The sequence below is a fragment of the Rutidosis leptorrhynchoides genome, chromosome 3 (genome assembly GCF_046630445.1).
Source record: "Rutidosis leptorrhynchoides isolate AG116_Rl617_1_P2 chromosome 3, CSIRO_AGI_Rlap_v1, whole genome shotgun sequence".
In the NCBI taxonomy this organism is placed as follows: domain Eukaryota; kingdom Viridiplantae; phylum Streptophyta; class Magnoliopsida; order Asterales; family Asteraceae; genus Rutidosis; species Rutidosis leptorrhynchoides.
Genome location: NC_092335.1, coordinates 476,217,999 through 476,230,957, shown reverse-complemented (window position 1 = coordinate 476,230,957; position 12,959 = coordinate 476,217,999). Strand labels below are relative to the sequence as shown.

At 35.8% G+C, this 12,959-nt stretch overlaps 1 non-coding gene across 1 annotated transcript; it reads right to left on the bottom strand.

Annotated features, from left to right (window-relative positions):
* Positions 1–8,867: 8,867 nt before the first annotated feature.
* On the bottom strand, positions 8,868–8,974 carry LOC139903172 (small nucleolar RNA R71). Its single transcript, XR_011778014.1, has one exon. It is a non-coding gene; the product is annotated as a small nucleolar RNA R71 (small nucleolar RNA).
* Positions 8,975–12,959: the final 3,985 nt, after the last annotated feature.

The following is a 12,959-nucleotide window of genomic DNA, read 5'->3' as shown; positions in this document are numbered from 1 at the left end:
AATTTGTCAAAAGCAAAGACAATAGCAAGGAGTTCTTTTTCAGTAGTTGTATAGTTTGTTTGTGCTCCTTGTAACGTCTTACTAGCATAATATATAGGTTGAAATCGTTTTTCAATCCTTTGTCCTAAAACGGCTCCCATTGCAAAATCACTTGCATCGCACATTAGTTCAAATGGTAGATTCCAATTTGGTGTTATCATGATCGGTGCATTAGTGATTTTCTCTTTAAGAATATTAAAAGATTTGATACACTCATCTGAAAAGATGAATGGAGCATCCTTTTCTAGGAGTTTATTCATAGGAGTGGCAATTTTAGAAAAATCTTTTATGAAACGTCGGTAAAAACCGGCATGCCCTAGAAAACTCCTAACTCCTCTAACATTGGTGGGATGTGGAAGTTTAGCAATTACATCTACTTTAGCTCTATCCACTTCAATTCCTTCTTTTGAAATTTTATGTCCAAGAACGATGCCTTCTTTAACCATGAAATGGCATTTCTCCCAATTAAGTACTAGATTTGATTGTTCGCATCTAATTAGCATTCGTTCCAGATTAACTAGACATGTTTCAAATGTATCACCGAAGACTGAAAAGTCATCCATGAATACTTCCATGCATTCTTCTATCATGTCGTGAAAAATCGCCATCATACACCTTTGAAAGGTTGCAGGGGCTTTACAAAGTCCAAATGGCATGCGTTTGTAAGCAAAAGTACCATAAGGGCACGTGAATGTGGTTTTATCTTGATCTTCGGGTGCTATTGGAATTTGAAAATATCCGGAAAATCCATCTAGAAAACAATAGTAACTATTTCCGGCTAATCTTTCCAACATTTGATCTATGAAAGGTAAGGGAAAGTGATCTTTTCTGGTGGCGTCATTTAATTTTCTATAATCAATACATACACGCCATCCTGTTACGGTCCTAGTAGGAATAAGCTCATTTTTATCATTTGTAATGACAGTCATGCCACCCTTCTTTGGCACGCATTGAACTGGGCTTACCCATGGACTATCAGAGATTGGATAAATTAGACCTGCATCTAGCAGTTTAATAATCTCTTTCTTAACTACATCTTGCATATTAGGATTTAGTCTTCGTTGGCGTTGCACATACGTTTTATGACCTTCTTCCATAAGGATTTTATGTGTGCAATACGAAGGACTTATTCCTTTAATATCATGAATCTTCCATGCAATGGCTGGTTTATGGGCTTTCAACACAGAAATGAGTTGTGATTTCTCATTTTCAGTAAGAGAAGACGATATTATTACAGGTAATTCAGATTCACCATGTAAATAAGCGTATTCCAAATGGTTTAGAAGTGGCTTTAACTCTAATTTCGGAGGTTCTTCTATCGATGATTTATATCGATATCTGTCTTCTTTTTTTAGCATTTGAATTTCTTCTGTTGTTGGTTCATATCCATTAGCTATAAGTGTAGCTAACATTTCAGCTTCATCAATTGGTTCATTACCTTCTCCTAAAGAACATTCTCCTGTTCCTTGTAATTCTGGAAATTCTTCTAATAATTCTGCATGTGCATCTATAGTTTGAATATAATAACATGTATCATCTGCAGATTGTGGTTGTTGCATTGCTCTATCAACTGAAAAGGTAACACTCTCATCCTCTATACTTAGGGTCAATTTCTTACCGAACACGTCTATCATTGCTTTAGCCGTGTTTAAGAATGGTCTTCCTAATATGAGAGGAACTTGAGAATCTTCTTCCATGTCCAGAACAACAAAATCTACTGGAAATACTAAAGTACCAACTTTAACTAGCATGTTCTCCATTATCCCTCTAGGATATTTTATTGATCTATCGACTAGTTGTATGCTTATTCTGGTTGGTTTCAATTCTCCAAGGTCTAGTTTAGTATATAGTGAATACGGCATTAGATTTATACTAGCACCTAAGTCTGCCAATGCTTCTATTGAACTAAGACTACCCAGAAAACATGGAATTGTGAAACTTCCTGGATCAGATAGTCTTTCTGGTATCTTATTCAACAGCACTGCTGAACAATTAGCATTCATAGTAACAGCCGAGAGTTCTTCCATTTTCTTTCTATTTGAAATTAGATCTTTCAAGAATTTAGCATATCTAGGCATTCCTGAAATCACATCAATGAAAGGAAGATTTACATTTATCTGTTTAAACATATCCAAGAATTTGGATTGCTCGGCTTCAAGTTTCTCTTTCTTCATTTTACTCGGGTAAGGAAGTGGTGGTTGGTATGGTTTAACATAAGGTTTAGCCTTAACTGTGTTATCTTCATTAACCTTTTCAACTACCGGTTCTTTTTCCTTATCTTGATCAGGTTGTGGTTCTTATGGAGTAGGAATAGCTTCATCAGAAGTTACAGGTATTTCAGGTGGTTTAAGTGTTGTACCACTTCTTGTGGTAATAGCTTTAGCTGTTTCATTCCGGGGGTTAGCATTTGTATCACTAGGTAGACTTCCCGGTTTTCTTTCACCTATTAACCTTGCTAGGTTACTCACTTCTTGTTCCAGATTTTGAATAGAAGCTTGTTGATTTCTAAATGCTTGAGCATTTTGTTCATTGGTTTGTTTCTGAGATGTGAAAAACTGCGTTTGAGTTTCAACTAGCTTCGTCATCATATCTTCTAAATTCGGCTTTTTATCATCGGTTTGTTGTGGTGGTTTGTTTTGAAAATTAGGTCTTTGCTGATTGTAATTATTATTAGATACTTGTTGATTGGTAGGACCTTGTTGGTTGTTGTATGGAATATTTCTGTTATAATTCTGGTTTTGATTGTAAATCGGTCTTGGCGGTTGATAATTATTCTGATAATTATTTCCAGGCCTTTGGTTTATGTATGAAATATTCTCTCTTTGTTCCATTGTTAATTCAATACTGAGACAATCTTTTGTCAAATGTGGTCCTCCACACTGCTCACAACTAATTCGTATTGAGTGAATATCCTTAGTCATCTTTTCCATTCGTCTCTCGACAGCATCTATCTTTGCGGAAATGGAATCTAAGTCATGGCTAGAATCGGCTCTAGCTGCTTTAGATGATCTAACGATATCTTTTTCTTGGTGCCACTCATGTGAGTGGGAAGCAGTGTTATCAATAATTTTGTAAGCATCAGTTTCGGTTTTCTTCATAATAGAACCACCAGCTGCTATATCTATATCTTTCCTTGTAGTGATGTCGCATCCTTGGTAGAATATTTATACTATTTGACAGGTGTCTAAACCATGTTGCGGACATCCTCTTAACAATTTTCCATATCTAGTCCATGCCTCATATAGAGTTTCATTCGGTTTCTGTGTAAACGTAACAATTTCTGCTTGAAGTCTTACGGCTTTAGATGCAGGAAAGAATTGTTTAAGAAATTTGTCAACTAAAACATCCCATGTATCGATCGCCCCTTCAGGTAACGATTCCAACCAATCTTTGGCTTCTCCCTTTAAAGTCCAGGGAAATAACATGAGATATATCTGTTCATCCTCCACTTCTCGGATTTTAAATAGTGTGCAGATCCTATTAAAGGTACGTAGATGTTCATTTGGATCTTCCTTCGGCGCACCACTAAATTGGCATTGATTAGTCACCATGTGTAGAATTTGTCCTTTGATTTCATAATCTGGCGCATTAATGTCTGGATGAGTAATTGCGTGACCTTGGCCAGTGCGTTTAGCTCTCATTCGGTCTTCCATACTTAAAGGTTCCAGATTCTCCATAATTGAATTTGTTGAATCGGAATCACTAGAGGATTCTGATTTAATGGTTCGTTCCTCAACAATCTCTGTTTGAATGATTGGTGGTTCCGGAGGAAAGTTTAATGGTTCAGGATCTACGAACCGTTCCTGAATATTCTCCGGATTCTCAATTGTGAGGTCGGGTTCAAAAACTGGATTATCAGAAATTTGAACTGAAGTACTTGGTCGACTGGATGACGATTCTAAAGAAAAATCAACGGCGGTTATATTTGCTAAATGTCTTGATCTAGTTACAGGTGGTGAACGTACAAAAGATGGTGATCGTCTTGCTCGGTGCATTCACTGAATATCCTATTAGTTTTTAAAAGGAAAGAAAAATTATAATAAGTTATCCAACCAATAGACTTTTCTAATTTTGCCCACGTTTTGAATAGCCAAAAGATGCAGCAGAGGGGCAGGATTCGTTTGGTCTCAATATAATTGAGGACTGTTTGGCTCCAATAACCCGGTCCACGTACAAATCCAACTATTACTACGAACCAGAAAATTTTGATGTCTATCAATTTAACCACTTAAAATAAATTTTCGTAATTTTAAGAAATTTAGATAAGAAGTAGAATAAAAATCTATGTCCTAAAACTAGAAAAGCGAGAAATAAGAAAGAAAAAGAGTTCGTCGGAAAAGGTCGAAAAAGAAAAATGGTTGAAAAATAAAAGGTGACGGAAAAATTAAAGAAACTTATAAAACTTAAAAGTACTTTGACTAACCTAACCTCATTACTACAACTAACTTAAAATTATAATCGCAAATTGAGATTACTAATTGGAATGATAATTGATACATAGGTAAAAGGTGTCTAAAAATATTAAAGCTTACAGGAAAAACTAAATCCCTAATGGAAATAACTTAAAAAGAAACTAAAACTTAAAAAGGCGTCGCAAAATTCTAAAGCACCTAAATCTTAGTCTAAAGAAAAAGCACTTAAGGAATTCTACAGCAAAGCCTAAAAATCTAGAAATAAAAATAACTATGGCAAAAACTAAGTTTAAAACTAAATATGAGCTAAAAATACAAATATTACGCTAAAACGATTAAAAAGGGACAAAATATAAAAATATACAAAAAGTTGTAAAAATTACAATTTTTAAAAATATTATTTTTATATTATTTATTTATTAAAACTACTAATTTTACAAATTAATTAAACTAAATTAACTAAAATATAAAATAAATAAAAAGTAAAACTAAAAATAAAACTAATTATAATAATAATAAAAACTAGGGTTAATAATAATAATAATTAATAATCACCCGTAATTAATGCTAATTTAGGGTTCTGTCGCCTGTCAGAAAAGCTCCGCGAGTCGCGGTATTCCAAGCAACAAACCTCCGCGAGTCGCGGGGTTCAGAAATTCAATTGACAGCTTATTTAAAAATCGACGCGTTTTTAGTTTTATTTTTATTTTTTTATTTTCTGTTTTTATATTTTTCTGTTTTATAATGTATAATAAAAACTTATAATTAAAAACTTAAATAAAAATAGAACTTCTTTATAATTTTATAAATAAAAACCTTAAAACTAGATTTATATATATATATATTTTTTTATATGTTTTTAAATAAAAACAAAATACTTAAATAAAACTTATATAAAAATAAAGAAACTTTATAAAACTTAAATATTTAACAAAATCTTAAAAATACATAATTTTTTTTTTATATTAGCGTTGCGCTTCCGGCTTTTAAGAGACTCCCCGGCAGCGGCGCCAAAAATACTTGATGTCAAAGCTAAGGGGTATAAAATACTATTAAATTTTAGCAGGAAATACTATTTAATACGATACAATTTTACACAAGATATTTATTTATTTAGAGAACGGATATACTTAAACCTTGCTACAACACTTATAGGCAGTGTACCTAATCGTACAGTAGTGTAGTTTTTAGTAAGTCCGGTTCGTTCCACAGGGAATCTTTTTAAACAAAGCTTAACGCTATATTAGTTTACTTTTATAGAAATACAAATATATATATAAGTAATACTATTATTATAAAGGGGGGTTTTTACCGTTTAATGACCGGTTTGTCGATTTTAAAACTTTAGTCGCAGTTAAAACCTAATGTAAAATATTAAATAAATAAAAGACTTAATTTAAAGCGTAAAATAAATAACGATAATGAAATTGCAATAAATAAAAGTGCGATAAAATAAAATTGCGATAATTAAAAAGTACGATAATTAAAAGTGCGATTAAATAACAATAAATAAAAGTGCGATAATTAGAAGTGCAATTAAATATAAAATAAAGGAAATTAAATATGAAATAAAAGAATTATGCTTATTTAAACTTCCGTAATCATGATGTTTGACGTGTTGATTTTAGTTTTATGCCCATGGGTTAATTGTCATTTGTCCTGGATTATTTAATATGTCCATACGGATTTGTCCATAATAGTCCATCAGTCATAAATATAAAGAGCGAAAGCCTTCGTCAAATTATTCTTATTCCCGAAGTCAAATATTCCAACTAATTGGGGATTCGAATTGTAACAAGGTTTTAATACTTTTTTTAATGAATACACCAGGTTATCGACTGCGTGTAAACCAAGGTTTTACTACTTTGTTAACAATTACACCAATTACCCTTGAATGTAATTCACCCTTGTTTCAACAAGTCTATTAACTATTAATCCAATTCCGTATCTGGTAAAATGAATAATTATTGGTATTTATAGATATCCCGCCCACCGTACCCAGTCAAGCGTATGTGGTTATATATAAATATGTCGAATTATAAGTTTGTATATTAAATTAACAAGGTATTGTTTAGTTAATATAAAACCCATTAATAGCCCATAGTCCAATTTCTACAAGTGTCGTTCTTTTATCCAAACCCCAATTATGGTACAAAGCCCAATTACCCAATTTTAGTAATTAGCCCAACATCATGATTACTTCGGATTAAATAAGCATAATAATAACTTAGCTACGAGACATTAATATAAAAAGGTTGAACATAACTTACAATGATTAAAAATAGCGTAGCGTTACACGGACAGAATTTTGACTTACACCCTTACAGCATTCGCTAACATACCCTTATTATTAGGATTAAAATTAAAATTAAAATATAAATATAAATATATACGATATAGATAGAGAGATGGATGGATTTTTGGTGATTTTTGCGATCAGAATTCGTTTGCTTTTATAGGGATTTTCGACTTTTGGGGCTCCGCGACTCGCGGCATTTTTGCCTTCAAACTCCGCGAGTCGCGGAGTTTGAAATTACAGCTCAGCCCCTTTTGGAGTCTTTCTTGCCGACGGTTTTAAATATTAATATAATATATATATAATTTTTAAGAATTATTTATATATTATATTATATTTATGTGCATAGTTGACTTGTAATTTTTAGTCCGTTGCGTCGAGCGTTGAGAGTTGACTCATGTCCCGGTTCCGGATTTTCGAACGTCCTTGCGTACAATTTAATATCTTGTACTTTGCGTTTTGAATCTTGTACTCTTGTAATTTCGAGACGTTTCTTATCAATAATTGGAACCTCTTTGATTGTCTTTTGTACTTTTGAGCTTTTTGGTCGTTTGCGTCTTCAATTCGTCGAATCTGTCTTTTGTCTTCACCTTTTATTATTTAAACGAATATCACTTGTAAATAGAACAATTTCAACTAAAAGCTTGTCTTTCTTGAGGAATAATGCTATGAAATATATGTTCGTTTTTAGCATTATCAACAATCAAATTGGGGCTTTCAAGGGATTGGGATCTTAGTTTGGATTGGTTTTCGATTGGTCCTTAGTCAACATAGTGAAGTTGGGTTTCTTAAGGGATTTTGATTACCAAAGGGTTTTAGGGGACTTTAAGCTAGACTAAGTGCTAATGATAATTGCATGATTCAACTAGATTCAATTAATGCAAGCTTATGGGAATTTGTAAGTGTTGATTGATCATAATAACATCTAGTAGGGATACTAGTCCAAAGTTTGAACACATTTAGCTCTTAAGTGAACAATAGAACAATCTGAATGCTTCAAGTGGATTAAGCAAGTGTACATGCTTTTAATATTGATATTTACTTAATCACTTTAGTTCTTAGTTTAATTTACAATAGTTTTCTTAATATCTCAACTTCAAACCCCCCCTCCCCAATCAAACATAACTTAGGATGATTATGAGTTTTCATCGATTCAACTAGCAATCACAGTTCTCTTGGGATGAAATTTAAACGGAAAACTTGCTAGTTACAACTACCGAGTCATTGTTTCTCGTGAGTTTGTTTCAAGTCGAGGCAAAGTTTAATTCAATTATAAATTTAAAAGAGAGCAAGTAAGCATGTTTGCAATGAACTCATCAAACTTTTTGGCGCCGCTGTCGGGGAGTGGTTAGCTAGTTGTATCTTTGTTTTAAGCTTTTAATCGTTCGATCTTTTTATAAGCATTTATTCTTGCAAAAGTTACTTTTCTTGTTTTTATATATTATTTGTGTTTGGAAACCGTTCGTGTTTGTGTTGTGATCGAAGGTTAGGTACTTTGGTGTATGAAAAGGAGATCCAAAAAGGATCAAGAGTGCAAACATCCATTTTTCGATCCGGAGAGACACGTTCACGAGGTTTACAAGTGTAGAGAAGAAAGGGTATTAAGGAAAAATTTTGAGGTTTTGCCATTTTGTATTGAAGATATGGATGATAACGGTCAACCAATTAATCCCGAAGGTAATCCGTTTGGTCAAGGTCAACCACCACTCGTTAATCAAGAACGGATCGTTGGCCAAGAATAAGTTGATCCAAATGACACACCCATGTGGAACGCTAGGTTGGTTGCACCTACGGTGGTGCCTTCGGCTATTACTAAATCGCCCATCGGGGCCGAAACTTGGAAAATTGAGGGTAATTTCTTCACAATGATCAAATATTTGCTATTTCACGGGTTAATGGAGGAGAATCCTTTCGAACACCTTTAACAATTTAAAGATATTTGTGATCTCTATAAGCATAAAGATGTTACCGATGATACTTATAAGTTAAGGGCATTCCCCTTTACTCTTCAAGGTGATGCGAAAGTTTGGTTAAGGAATCTACCTCCCGACTCAATTAGGACTTTTCAAGATTTAAGTGATGCTTTTATCAATCACTTCTTTCCACCATCAAAGGAGGAACGACTTAGGATGGAGATTAAGGCATTCGCTCAACAGAGTGATGAGTCTTTGTATGATGCATGGATACGTTTCAAGAAGATGCTAAGAGCTTGTCCATCACATGGATTGACCAAGAAAGAGTACATCAACACGTTCTACCGGGGCACTAATCTTTTGATAAGATAAACTCTTGATGCATCCGCGGGAGGAGTGTCTATGTATAAATCTCCAAATGCGGCCGAAACCTTGTTAGAAGACATCTCGGTTCATACTTACGAATGGACCCCTTCACCTCGAGATTTGCCAAGGAAAAGTCTAGATCAAGTGGAGAGTGACTGTAACATCCTCAATTGGGCCTAGATGTAAGATTACTAGTTTGCCCTTAAGTTTATGTTGTGTTATTATATGTTTTTATTTTAACTTAACATTTATTATTATTTGATGATGTGGTTATGACCAGTTTGTGACAAGGGTCACAGAACAGGTTTGTTTATTTAATTTGGACTTTGTTTGGGTTGCCATATGATGTACGAAAGATATCAGATAACTGATAAATACCCGTGTGTTGCACAGTGTGGGATTTTAACCCACTTTAGATGACTAGAGGGCTGTGTTCTTACCATTTCTAGACCCTTCTTCACCAAACACTCCCGTACCTTCACTCTCACCTACAATCAAACCCTAATTTCTAATCCTTGTTTTAGAGCTCGAATCATTTACATCTTTGTGTTCCTTGTGATTTACTGATTCTAACAAGGTAAGATTCATAGCTTTTCATGCTTTAATCTTCAAGAAAATGGAGTTTTTGTGTTAGTTTTTACAAAGTGTGTATTTGGGTCAAAAATGGTTTGATTTGATGTTGTTTGAGTCCAAATCTTGTGGGTTTATGTTTCTACATGTGTAGTGTCTTTGATTTGGTCAGTTTTGAGGTCATAATCGAGCTATAGAGCAAGAATTGTTCGATTTTGGGTGAAACCCGTCACTTTGTCTTCAGCTTCTGCAGATGAACTACCCTCGGCCGATGGTCTCTGACCGTCGACCGATGGTGTATGGCCATCGGCCGATGGACTAGACCGTCGACCGATGGTGTGAGTCCTTCGACCAACGGTTGTAATTTTACCGATCGACCGATAGTGAAGTCCGTCAACCGATGGTGTAGTGACGATCGGCCGGTCGTCTCTGACGATCGACTGATGGTCTATGCAGTAGAAATTTTTACTAAGTGTTGAGTTTTAGCTGTTATGGTGCCCGTTTGTATTTTGATGTTCAGGACGTAAATTTTGAAAGTGCACAAGTGTTAACTGGAGAATATAGTATATAGAAGCATGTTATATTATGATTGCCATGCTTGTTAGATATACTTATTGTTGTGGTTAGTTAGTACTTTGTGATGACTGCATGTTAGTTGATGCTTGTCTGCTGGAGCCCAGTGCGTCCCTATTGTGTGGTGGCCTCGGTAGGAGAGATCAACCTGCGGGTTGGGTTCCTCATGTGGTAGCCTAGTCAATCGTGGTGTATATATATGTGAATGACGCGTCCGTCACGTGTGGATTATATATATACATACGGTGGTGGAGGAACTTCTGGTAAGCCCAGTCCGATCAACTGGTGGTTAATGGTTTGGCCGAGCCGCCAGAGTCTCTGTAGATGGCACTTGGGTGATGTTTGTGTGTTAGACTATGTGACATGATTAGTATAACACTTATGTATGCTATGGCCTGTAGTTAGTTGTACTCACTTAGCTTCGTGCTAACTCCCCTCCATTTCCTCCCTGCAGGTTGATAGCTTTTGTAGATTGTGCTTTTTGGGAGAAGACGGGCATGGTGATGTTATGTTTGACAGAAGTCAACTCTGATGTTGTCTTGTTTTGTTTAAACAGTGATACTTTGTAAATGTATTGTAAATACGTCTTCTCCATATAAACAAGTATTTTATAATGACACGTGACACTGGTTGTATTAACAATAGTTAATGTTTATTATGTAATTAATAAATAAATGCTTCCGCCACGTATAAAAAAAAAAAATTTAGCGGTGTCACAAGTTGGTATCAGAGCATAGTTTGGCAGCATGCACATTGTGATCTAAATGTCATGTTCCCAAACTTAATAGAGTCATGTCAAACATAACATGCTGGGAATGGGTTAAGTGAGTACTAGGACAGGTTATGTGTTAGTTGTTAGTACTAACAGAGCTTATACTAAGTTTTGGTGTGAGTGTTGTGGTAGTGCAGCAATGACAGATAACGAAGCTAACGCTACTGGCCCTACTGTCCCTGGAACTGGTACATTCAGAGCCCCTGACGAAGATGGGCATGTTTCATCAGAGGAAGAAACCTCTCAAGAAGTAATAAATCTTCAGAGTCAGTTACTAGAAGCTCAAGAACGAATTAAGGTATTGGAACAAGAGCGGACACAATGGAACCCTAATATCACTGCGTTGAACACAACTTTTCCTTCAAACTTTTATACTCAAGCCGGTGGCAGTTCTCAATCACAGTTTCCTCAGACTACCTATCAAAACCTCCAAGTGCCATTCCCGTTTAACCAGTCGTTTCCAAATCAGATGATATACCCATTTCAAGTTCCCGAGACGAGAAAGAAGTGTACATACAAACAGTTTCTAGACTGCAAACCTCCAGAGTACAGCGGTCACTCAAACCCTACAGTGACACTCAATTGGTTAAGAGAAGTCGAGCGTGCATTAGAGGCCTGTTTTTGTGAACCTGAATCCAGAGTGTTATTTGCTTGTAGACTTCTTAAAGGTGATGCGATGGAATGGTGGGACTCTATCACTGCATATTTACCCAAAGAACAAATCAGTCAAATAACCTGGGAACAATTTGCTGCTAAGGTGCGTGAGCAGTATTGTTCTGAGTATGAAATGGAAAGATTGAAAACCGAGTTACTAAGTATGAAGATGACAGAAAGCATGACGATTGATGAGGTTTTCAGAGATTTTACATCGAAGTTAAGGTTTGTTCAACAATGGGTACCTACTGAGAAAGATAAGATTCAACATTTCATGCGAGTGATTAAGCCGGAATACAGAACCGTTGCGAGATTTGCAACGACTTTGGCGCAAGCTCATGAGATGGCCAAAGTTACTGAAGGAGATGTTATGGCAGCAAAGAGAGAAAGTTCAAAAGGTGGATCTTTTGGAGGAAAATCAGAAGGTCAAACAGGTGGACAGTCTGTACAACAGTCAAGTAAGCAATCAGGTTTTCGTGGCAAAAGTCAGGTGGATTTAAACAGAAGAGTAAGTCTGGTATGAGTGGATCGGGTTCTAGTCAGTCTGGTTGGTGTAATGTTTGTAAGTCGACTAACGCCGGTCCATGTTCTCCAATGACCCGAAGATGTTTGAGATGTGAAATATTAGGTCATGAAGCAACAACTTGTTCCTTTAAGTCCGATGTGTGCTGGACTTGTCATCAGGTAGGTCATAGATCAGCGAATTGTCCATCTGCGCCGAGAGCCGGTTCTGGGGCAGGGTCAGGGGCGAGGTCAGTAACTTCTGAGGGATCTTCTGCTTCTACTGCCGGGCAGAAGAGAATGAATCCTCCAACAGCAGAGGCAAGAGAATTTTAGATGACGATAGACACTGCAACCGCTACTGATGATGTCATTACCAGTATGTTCTTGGTTAATTCCTTGCCAGCTCGTGTGTTGTTTGATTCAGGAGCGAATCGATCTTTTATGTCCTTAGGCTTCTGTGATAAGTTGAAGTTGCCTGTTAGGATGTTAGATGCGCCTTTGAGAATAGAAGTAGGTAATGGTAAAATGGTTCCATGCACATCATCTGTGTCTGGAGTTACCATCGAAATTGATGGCCATTCCTTCCCTTTAACCTGTTTGTTGATGCCTATACCTAGCTTTGATGTAGTCATAGGCATGAATTGGTTAAGAGCTAATAGGGCTAATATTAAGTGTGATAAGAAGATGATTTCTTTCCATCTGGCCGATGGATCCCGAGTGATAGCTAGGGGAGAGCGCAATGGATTAAAGTTTCCTATGGTTTCCATAATGAAAGCTCAGAAGGCGGTATCGAAAGGGTGTGAATCGTTCTTAGCCTACGTGATCGATGTTAAGAAAGAAAAGAAGCAGGTGACCGATAT